Raw genomic sequence first — 11,456 nt, forward strand, 5'->3', positions numbered from 1 at the left:
TACACTGCTATCAAATTCACTTCAGACCTAAAAATAGCAAGAGAAATTTTGCATGGAAGATTAAGTGCATTAGTAGATCATATAACCTTGCAGCAGACCAGGCTGTGCTGTAAACCGTTTTCAGTTCTCAATATGAAACATACCAGCAGTGACATCAAAATATTTATTTATGTGGAAGTGAACATCTACAGTACTCTCAGGTTACAAGCAAATTTCTTTGAGAAATGAATGACAGCCTTAAAAAATAAAACAACAGTAATGAAAATACTTCTTGTGCTTTAAATTTGATCTCCAAGTGTCTTGCTGCTGAGTATAAAAACTAACATATCAGCCTAACAGGTCTGACATTTAATAAGCCAAGTTTATTTCTAGAAAGTGAGCTGGAAATTAAATCCTCATGGTTACAACTGGCATACTTTGCCAAAAGAAATCATATGATGACTGCATTTCATTTTTCCCCCTATAACTTTTATCCTTGTAATTGGTGTATTTAAACGCATTTAATCACTTAAGCATTGAATCTACCACAGTGATAAATCTCCAATTYAGACAGCACAATAATAAATCTTTGTCTTCTTTTAGCAGCTGGCCAGTTTTGATTTGGACTTTGAATTTAGGTCCTTTCCTGAGGCTTAACAGTAACAACTTGTTTGTTCTATCTTTTGAAAGCACGACATTAACTCTTCTCTTTAAATGCATTCTCCTTGTTTAGGCTTAGTGTTCTCAGCGCTAAAATTGGTTGCCCTTCTGTAGTACTGTACTAAGAAACACAAAAAATCCAATTAGTCTCTGCTGGTGGTTTACAAAGCAACTTCAGCTCATTAGTATTTACACAGCATCATTGGTCCACATGACACTTTACAGACACGAGGACAAGCAGGAGTTCATAACACAATCTTTCAACAGACGCTGCCAATGACACAAAGAGCTAATTTAAAAACAGGTGGAAGCAGCCTTCAGATATACCCTTTAAAAATTAACAGAGGAATAATATTCCTACACGTACCCCATAGCTTGGCCAAAGAACCCAAGCTGTTTTATCTTAAATTCTTTGATGAATACCCTAAATAAGTTGCTGAAGTAGCTCCTTTAGAAAGATAACAGATGTTAGATGGGGCAAATTACAAAAGGGAAAATAGTCTTTAGACTGATGAGATTTGAGACTCTACTCTCAGTTTTGCTACAGACTCCCTGTAGTAGCTCAGTAAATTATTTAGACCTGATTCTTAACAATTCCCTGCTATCATTACTTTTTCAATAAATCCCTGACTGTATGCTTGCAAAACAAAYCATGGCATTAATGATTTGCAGGACTGGGGTATCACTTCCCTATGCCTTACCTCCTTCTGTACAGTTTAATATAACTTCCAACTATATTAGACTATCAATAGATGTTTGCAGTATGACTTACTTTGTTAAATATAAAATATCTTCCTAAATAACTAACCTTGTCACTAAAAGGCAGAATCTCAACTTATGACTACTATACAGATGACTGACTATACCATTTTCCRACTGTGATGTTCATTTTTGTAGAATTAAGGCTAGAAGAAACTGTTACATCATTCAATGTATGTTGCCACCTAGCTGTTTTATTGCTTTACCACTTGCTAACAAGACAAACAAACCCGTCTGTTTTACAAGGCACAGCTTAAACACAGAGCTTGTCAGCTGACTTAGGTACATACAGAAACTCTGGACTCATGCACAACAGCCCAGCACACGCACACTGTCCTGACACATCCTGGACTTATTAGAGCCACTGAGCTTCCACAACACACCTGCACGTGGTCATTAATCACTTCCAGACATAGTGAGGTTTTTTTTTATCTCAACATGATACCATTCTCACTACTCCGACCTCCTGCCTATTGCAGGCACCTCAATTTCWCCTCCAGTGACTCCTCTGTTGAGTTTGGCAGTGCTCTGACACTGACAGTCTTAATACTAAGACATCAAAAGTTGCAAGTCTTCACTTGCAGTTAGGTCCAAATGCACACACCCTTCCAAAATCTCTGTCAAAAACATACTTCATATTTGAATTTATCTGGATTCAGCTTGCAGACACCCATTTTTGTAGTATTCTTCTCCTCTACAGTAGAGATTGCTTTAGTATCTATTATTTCTTCCCATAAAGAAGTTTATATACTGTGTAATCAATGACTTCTCAGTTCTCTTTTTGYTTTTATTTAACTGTAGTAAACTCTAAATGGTTACAGTAAGGCATCTTCTTCAGACCTCAGATAACTGTGGCCCCAGTTCTGCCAATTGTAATACATGTGTTTTACCTCTAAACATTTAGAAAGTTCATTATACCTTTGTCAACCACATTATAGCTCTCACTCTCCTTAGGTAGTCAAGATACCCCTATGGCTTCTCTTTAATTAGATAAATAGTTTGAACTTCCTTAAACTGTATCAAGGTAAAGTGGGTGTTCTTTTTTTTCAGATTCTTGAGTAGTTCTTTTAGCTCTTCTCAGAGCTGCTCTAGCTTTCAGAACACATTTTAAAGCACAGACATACCATTTCAAAAAAATTGTTTGCCTGTGCAATGCCATCTTCCTAATTCCTGGTAGGTATTTCTCTAAAGGCAAATATCATGTTCTTTTGTCATTCAYTTAATGTAGACTAGAATTATGTATTTGTATGTCTTTTCAGACCTTTAGGCACTGAAAGCTTAGCACGTTTGAGTCTTTCACAAATGCCAATTTACCATGTAGATTTCTGTACTTACTCCTTTGCTTATGTACTTACAAAAGTACACTTTTATTTTACACTTTTCAGATAATTTAGAATCATCTCATTTTCATGACTGCTCAGATAATTAGGATCTAAGATCTATGTGAACAGTGAGGCATATGTTCTTATGCTAGGTTACATTTATACCGCCACTGAAAGGATGCTTTGAAAAATCCACTGGGTACATATGCAGTTTTAGGTAAGTTTCTGAAAAWTTTAATCAATATGTAAAGGATATTAGTCTTCAGTTAGAAGCTTATAGTACAGTTCAGTCAGCCAAAGTTCTAGTACATTCACTCAAGATTTTATCAAATATTATGTTGGAGGCTCTGATTTACATATTTGCTCTGAAATACTGTCTGCAAATCTTCCAGAGCTCTTGCAGTATGAAAGTCAATTTCTTAAATGTTTTCTGAAAACCTTGCATTTAATTTGAACTTTGCTCTTTCCTTCATCTGACACTGAAAAAGCTCAATTAATTATAAATTAAGCTCTTGAAGAGATGGAAGAGTTTCTAGAAAATAAGAGTTCTACTATACCATATTATGCTGCATCCATCAGGAATTAATTTGAACAGGTTTTGTAGGGGCTTTCCCCCAATCTGCTGCAAGAATTCCAAGTTCAGCCTATAAAGAAGTTTGTCCTAAATAACACACTACTTTTATGAATATTATATTCTTTTCCATAGAAGTTAAAGGGAGAACTTGCAAGTGCACCATCCTGAAAATGTACACACTTAAAATAGTTAAAAGATGGTACACAATAGTCTTTCATTATTAGCTTATATCCAGATAACTACTATTTTTTTCAAAAAAAAAGTAAAAAAAATATAAAAAAGCAAACAACAGAAACCTCTAATATGCAAGCTCTGCTTGGATGTTCAGCAACATCTACTAATGCTTCACAGTGCCGTAACTGGTTCAGCTGAAGTTGGAGGTTAACAACAACAAAACAATGTGTTTATTTCAAATCCTTTAGAACAGTAGGGAGGAAAAAAAAGATCAGTATTTAAGAAGGAGGAAAGACTTCATTTACATTCTGGAAAACACAGAAGTTAAAGTCAAGTAATTTTGGGACAATAGGACAAATAGCTTTGAGAAATACTACCTGAACTAAGGACATAAGCAGTAACAAGCTAAGGCTATACAAGATGATTTATTCTGTAAAATACATGTGCAAAGTTAATGCTGACTTTGCCAAAAGTGTTTATATATTTAAGCTTTTATTTTCAACAGTCCAATTCAGACAATAGTTCAATCCTGCACTTTCAGGGAGTTAATAGGAGATTTTCCATTTACTTTTGATGCAATCAGAATTTTGCTTCAGGTTTTGTGCTGTCACAGCAACACATACATTTCTGTAATTTGCACAGTAAACAGTGAAACACATTAAAAAAAAAAAAGAAAGCTGACTTTGAAAGAAAGCCAAGCAGCTACCAGCAAGTCCATGAACGTAAAAGTAACTGTCCTTCAGCTCTTTCCAAGAGACAGAAAAAAGTTGTTTGCTAACTTTTAGTCTGTTTGGAACTCCTTGGCCTTTGTCAGGTTAATGTTTTCCAATCTTAATGATTAACCTCCCTGACTTAAATTTATGAACAGGAACAATGCCTTCTGTGCATAGAGTCAAGATGCTATCACAGCAAATACACTTTGACACACATGGTGACTATGGTGACAGAGCACACTAGGCAYCCTGCATACACTCCTGACAGTCCTGTAAGGAGCTCTGTGACAGCCCTGAATAGCTTGCTAAGGGAGAATAAATTCTTAAAGGTCAAATCCTAACCTCACAAATGTTAACAAAAAACCTGCTGCTCACCTTAACAGGGACAAGTTATCCCTGCAAATCTGCACATATGCAGCTCCCAAGGTCCAGATACATGGTCAGCAGGGGCCATTACTTAGTTTTAATAGTAGCTGAATGCTTTCTACTACCAGTAGAATTTGAGACCATTAGAACTAAAAGTAGTTTAATTATTTATTGCATTATAATCTACAGCACACTGCAACAATACTATAGATCTGCAAGAATCAAGAAGATCAGAAACAGAAGACCAGAAAGATTAGATGAACTTTCATTGACAAGTAAACACAACTCTAAGAATGCATATCCAAAAACTGAGGAGTGCTCCATCTGTTCACACTCATCTCCAACAGTGTTTCTGCTTATAGAATCAAATAGAACTTTCTTGCATATTTAAATACTGAATAATCTGCAAAAAGTAGGGTTCAGTGAGCTAGATTTACTGGAATGGTTGAAGTGCTTTGTTTACCTAAACCCGTGCAATAGACTTGAATGCACGGTGAATGTATTTTAGGGAGACTAGATTACCATAGTATCTGACTGCCTAAAGAGCTCTTAGTTATGTATCTTCAAAAGACTCCTCATGGAAGAGAAAGTGTTGTTATCCTAATTTTAGAACTGAACAGAGAAAAAAAAACTTAAGAGTGTATCTGTTCCCTTCTCCTGCTCATCCATGCACAAAACTCAACTGTAATTCAGTAATCTGTTGTTGGCTAGTGTTACAAGTGCTGTTGCACACCAGCCTCTTCCCTCCTCCAGATGGCTGGCACCATGCACTGTGCATGATGTCTTAAACTCTGGGCTCTAACAGAATCCTATTACATGTTTACAGATCTACATTAATTAAAAACCTGGTAATTATTTCAGTAGGACTGTTGGAATAAAAAAAAAATAAATCAAAACACTGAATACTGCAGAACATGATTCTTTTCCATTATGATATGCCTCAGAAAAAACAGTTATCAACCAAGGCTACATGGTCTTTCTTCACAGATTGCTGTTTCCAGCCTGCTGTTCTCACATACTTACTGACCTTGGGAGTCTGACATTACAACACTACTTTCTTTCACAATGCAGACTACTAAGTCTAGATATTTAACTAGTAAGAGTACAGAGCCCTGCTCCAGTTCAGATGAAGTAAGACGTCCTATACAAAACTAGTAACACTATATGGACACCTACAAAGCTAGACTAGCTCAAACCTAAATAATTATTCACATTTTTATGAAATCAGATTTCCAGACTTCTTTGCATTCAGCAACACAAAAGTTTATGAGGAGTCTTCTTGTCTGCCTTGTCAGAAGCCAATTGCATTTAATACTCTGGTTACTAAATCTTTCTATTGCACTTAAAAGGGATAAATAAAATAATCTGCAACTGCTTAAGTTCTGTGACTTTGTCTATCTTAGAAAACGAATAAAAAGCTGAACTGCTATGTCAGGAAAAATAACTACAGAGTTGTACATTTTTGTAAGAGGTGTGTCTTGGTTTAGAATAATGTGGCATTTGAAAACTGTGCAAGCGCCAAGGTGGAAGGAAAATATAGCATGTTATACAAAATCATCAGGTTTATTTTAATTATTTTGGAATACAATGATAACACATGCTTCTTTAATTATTTACTTTGTGTTTTATACTTTAGCTTGACACGTTAAGTCTCCTCTACTGCCTCCTCGTTAATGGTATGGCACAGCTGTATTACTTCAAGATCTCCTATTCATAAAACATTTAACGGCTTGATTTATACGCCAAGCTTCAGTGAAATGCAAAAAAACAAGACATACTAAAATCAGATTTAATATGAACATTTTTATACGACAGACTAAATTTCCCTTTGATTAAACCACAGTAATTCACTCCACTAAGGATACTGGAATTACACTTGCCCAAAACTAAGAAGAGTTTCAAGACTACAAAACTAATTAAGCACAAAGGATGACCAACTTGCACAACAGCTTGGCCAGAGCTACAAAATGCTCAGGGTGTGCACATCTGTACAACATCAAAAGAGGGGAAAAAAGCCTCACACTTCATCGTAATAAAATTTAAAGTTCGAACTGACCATTGGACTATTTGGTAAAACCTTCCATAATTACTCTGATTACCTCTACATTATACAGGTTATTGCACAAGTTCTTGCTGAAAACAGATTTAATCTGTATAAAACTTGTAACTCTTATTTAGCCATTCAGTTTCAATCTGAAGACATCCAGAGATGGAAAACCCACTGCCAGCTTTAATAGCTGATCTACAGTTTGTTAAAAATAGATGCCTTATTATAATAGAGTTTGTCATCTTCTTCTAGTCATAAATTCTTATTATTCTTTTCACGATTAAAAGGCCATTTATATCTCTCCCATAATAATACTTCTTCACTGTAATCTAATCATCTCTCAAACTATGTTTCGAAAAACTAACCAGAATTCTTTTAAGTCTCTTACTCCAATATATTTCTCCAGCCTTTGAACCATTTTTCACTATCTTCTCCTGTTTTTCAACTTCCTTTTAAAAATATTGACTTCAAGCATGGAAAAGCAAAATGCTCACTAACACAAACAGTAATAAGAAATAAAGTTCTGTTTGGAACTCTCCTTTGTATGTCACACTAGTCCTGCATATCACAGCAGCACTTTGTGAACTCAGGTTAAACTGTTTGATCTCAATGCCTAAACAGGATTTATGAACTGCAAATCACACCTGCAGAATGATGAACTCCATTTCTCTTATTAGCTATATAATTCTGCATTTGACACTGCTGAAAACCATTTTCCTTGACTAGTCTCAACTAACCAATAAATTCAGACTGTGCTGAGAAACTGCCCAGTCATTGTTATTTATCACTCTATTATTTTTTTTTATGTCACCCAGAAGTCTTATTAGCAGTGATTGTACTCTTATTTTCACACCACTGAGGTAAATTTGATTAGTACCACATCTGGTGCCAGTTGCTGTGGGAAACTTTCACTCACTGTTTCCTTTTGTGATTGATTAAAAAAAAAAAGAACACAAATGAATCAAATACTTCTTAATCTATTCAGAAAARCTAGAAAACCGAAACAAATTCCTGACGAGAGAGAGAGAGAATGAATATGTTACTGCCAGTGCTGATTTTTTTAATAAACACAGTTTAAGAACAGGTGATGCATAAAAGTCATATTGTGCCTATTCTTCTCACGTGGTAACTAGCTTTCATCACACGCTTTTGAGACTTGTTTGTAATTTTCTAAGGCTTTTTAACTCCCTCTGTCCTTTAAAATACAGAGTTGCGAAAGTTTCTCCTATTTGCAGATTTCATACTGACATTTTAATTGTGCTTTGGGTCATTTCAATGAAAAATAAATAACTCAGCTGAAGACTGCTGTACTAACATATTTCAACAGAAAAATGCACCAGGAATTAGTTCCAACTCAGGAAAGAGAAGAGCTGTTTGATTAGGTCTCAGACAGAAGCATGTGATTTTTTTTTCAATAGTGAGAACAGTAATAAAAAGCATTCTGACATTTTTGCTGGATAAACATAGCCTGTAAAGTTACCTTGTACATATGTATTATATAAAATGTTAAAAATCAAACAACAAGAATCACCTTCTGTTATGATCAGTATGCAGTAACATCAAAAGAAACTGTATACTTTATTCAAAGACATACTTTTTTTTGGATTGGTGAAGAGCATTCAGATAATGTTCTGTTTCTGTAGCAGCAGCAAGTATGTTGCATGGATTACATCTCATCTGCTCCCAGAACAAACAACTTTCTTCAATGTAGGGAAAAAAATTAAATGATCACAGTAGATAGGAGTGGAAAACAAACAATTTTGAGATAAAGATATAACTGCCCCATTCAGACTAGCTAACACTACGTACATTAATGCTGATTCAGTATACTGGCGGCACATTACCTTAGTGAGTCTTAACAGGCTGAGCAAAGTCCATTGCTACAGTGATAATCTTCCAGCAAACTCACACATTTTTTGCTGTTTGTTTTCATTCAGAAGCATAAGCTAGTATCTAATCTATATCAGAAACAAAACAGAAATTTTGAATCTGCTAAAAAAGAAAAAAAATCCTTAAATACAACATAAATTGTACAGGAAAACAGACTAATTCTCTTCCACATATTCCCCTAATCCAAGTGTATTTCCTGTACTAGCCAGTCTTCTTTTATTCTTCAAGAAAACCAGGAATTTTCCACAAATATAATTTTCCTGATTAATCCCTTATACATGCATATGCCTCCAGAAAGGACTAACTGCCGTGCAACTGAGGATAGGTTAGTATTTACATACTTACTCAGTCTACATCAGAGAGATAAGCCTATCATGAAAATGAATTGAGATCAGGCACCTATGAGATATAACTTACTTCTGGTTGTTACTGTTGAAGTAGGCCTGCGAACTAAACAAGTTGTACATTTTTTCTTTTTTTTCTTTTTTTTTTCTTTTTTCTTTTTTTTTTTTTTTTTTTAACCAAACACCTGAAATTCTACATTATTCTCAAAAGTACAGAAATGCAGGCATTTATGGAGAACAGCAATTACATTATCTATCATTTACAGAGTAATACTGTTACCAAAAACAATTATCAGCATAAATAGCTTAAGCCAATACTTAAAAATCAGACATACAATTCTATTCTCAAAGAGCTTACTAATTAAAATAAGTATGTTTACTCCTTCAGTAAAAGGCACAGTAAAAGCCCTATATGAAATAATACTCTAGAAAGTAGCAAGCTTCAGTTAGGGTACAATCACAGTTTGTCCTATACTTCTGAAGTGATTTTTTACTTTCTTACTTGTACTCACAGCATAACAGAGGAGGAAAAAGAGAAGCTTCTATAATGCCTTACATACAGACTGCAAGTAGTTTTGCAGGCACAAAAAAAACAAGTATAGATTTTGCAGCATCCCTCTGGTACCTCATCTCAGCAAGCAAAGCAGAGAAGTAAACAGCAGTAAAACATTAGCAGGTGATTTCTGTGTACACCACTGAGGGAACTCTGGATGATGCTGGAATTTCTATAGTCTATTTCTATTGCAGCACAACTACTTTAATGTTCCTAGATCTAAGAGGAAACTCTCAATAAGTACTTAATAGATTACTTCCATATACCTTCAAGCTCTTCCTGGAGCAGCCAGACCAAGTGAGATAACAAAGTCACAATCCAACATTACCCTCTCCATTCCCTTACAAAAAATATCAGCACAAGGCATGCAAACACGCTATTACTCAATATGTTCTCATTACTTCACAGACCTGCTTCTAGGACTGTAAGCTCCTGAAGGCAGAAAACTTTCTTTCATATATATCTGGAAATGCCCAGCACACTGCTGGTACTCCAAATTAGTATGATTTGATATGTCTATATGCTTATCTATTATCTACCCACACAAACAGACCATTCATAACTTCATATACTTGCTGATATAAATTAAAATCAAAGATCAGAAGTAAACTCCAAAGTTGTTCACTGCCCAGTAACCTCCCCCATAATACTTATATTGAATCAGCACTCCTGCTCCTTAGAAACACGATTATACTAACTAGCTCTCACACTGCTCCTGTGCCCTTGCCCCCCTCCCCCAAGCTGGTCAGGGAAGTGGGAACAGTCAGAGGGGAAAACCTCCATGGTGACTGCTCGCAATTCCCATGCCAGCCCCAAGGGACAGCAGCACTTCCACTGACTGGAAACATAGCACTGGAGCATGGGAAAAGTGCCTGTTATCCCAGCAACAAGGTCCACAGCTACCTTGGGCTGCTTGAGCAGCACTCTGTAACAGCACTCACAAATCCACAGCCTCAAGGAGCATGTGTCACTATCGGCAGGATACTTCTTTTAACCGCTCACTGCCCCACTGTGTGCCAGTTTCTGCTTCTCAAACAGGGTATCCTTGCAGCTATTTAATCTGATAGTGGAAAAACCCCATGGCCTCAGAAATGAAGGGCCATGCGCTGAAGAAACAGATGCAAACTGTTAGTCGAACAAAGATGAGAAATAGAAAGCTGCTGCGTGACCAAATGCACAGCTGGTGGCCTAAGATCCTAGATCATGAATGATGAATGCAATTAAAGCAAGCAGCAAATATAAACCTTACTTCAGTTGACCGCATCACTTGAGTTTTACCTAGACTGATGCAAACCAGTCAGTATTTATCTATTTACAAGTCTTACTTGGAAACTAGGCCAGCCATTCTATAACTGAAGCTACATACTAGTTGTAGTATTACTTTGTTAGCTCAGGATGTTACTTAGCTTATGATTTTACTGCAGTGTGCCTTGGAAGCTTAAGATTGTGATATTCCTGTACCTGATATACAGCTTTTACTGAGACCACACTCTCTTCTTGATCTAGCTACAGCTAGGTCACCCCACCTTTTTAAAAAAAAAATACACCTCAAAGTTTTGTTGTACTAAGCTTGTTAGCTTGTTATAAATCACAGAGGATTTGGGGGACAAAGCACTGCTCAGCAGCAAAGCAGCAAATGTTCAAAGGATCCTGAACAGTGACTTACAAATAACACTGGACTTCGCAACCGTGCCAGCCGCAAAGCCACCCTGAAGGCAAGTCAGCCAGGTAGGAGAATTTTGGAGAGAGAAAACCCACCCTCCAACTGACACCTTCCAGCTTTTCCCGTTGTAACAGGATTTCCGACCATGACATTCAAATACGTGCGCGCCTGGGCTCGGGCTTTAAGCCGGCGTTTAGGACAGCCCAGAGCCCCTCGTTTCCTCAAACACGGCGCTCTCGCCCTTGGCGGCCAAGAGGCACCTCAGGTCCGCCTTAAGGCCAGCCCGAAGCCAGCATCTCCCGGCCGCCGCCGGCGGAGCGCAGCGCAGCGCCGCACCGCGCCTCCCCGGCGGGGCCCACCCACCCGCTGAGGCGGCGGCGGTTGGGCACGCGGCGGGGGGGGGAGCGGGGGG

At 37.0% G+C, this 11,456-nt stretch overlaps 1 protein-coding gene across 1 annotated transcript in view; it reads right to left on the minus strand.

The window, feature by feature from the left end:
• Positions 1-11,456, minus strand: part of ST7 (suppression of tumorigenicity 7) — a 159,770-nt gene that overhangs the window by 147,550 nt on the left and 764 nt on the right. The window lies entirely within an intron of this gene.

The sequence above is a fragment of the Rhea americana genome, unplaced genomic scaffold (genome assembly GCF_003343005.1).
Source record: "Rhea americana isolate MKP2758 unplaced genomic scaffold, rheAme1 scaffold_252, whole genome shotgun sequence".
In the NCBI taxonomy this organism is placed as follows: Eukaryota; Metazoa; Chordata; class Aves; order Rheiformes; family Rheidae; genus Rhea; species Rhea americana.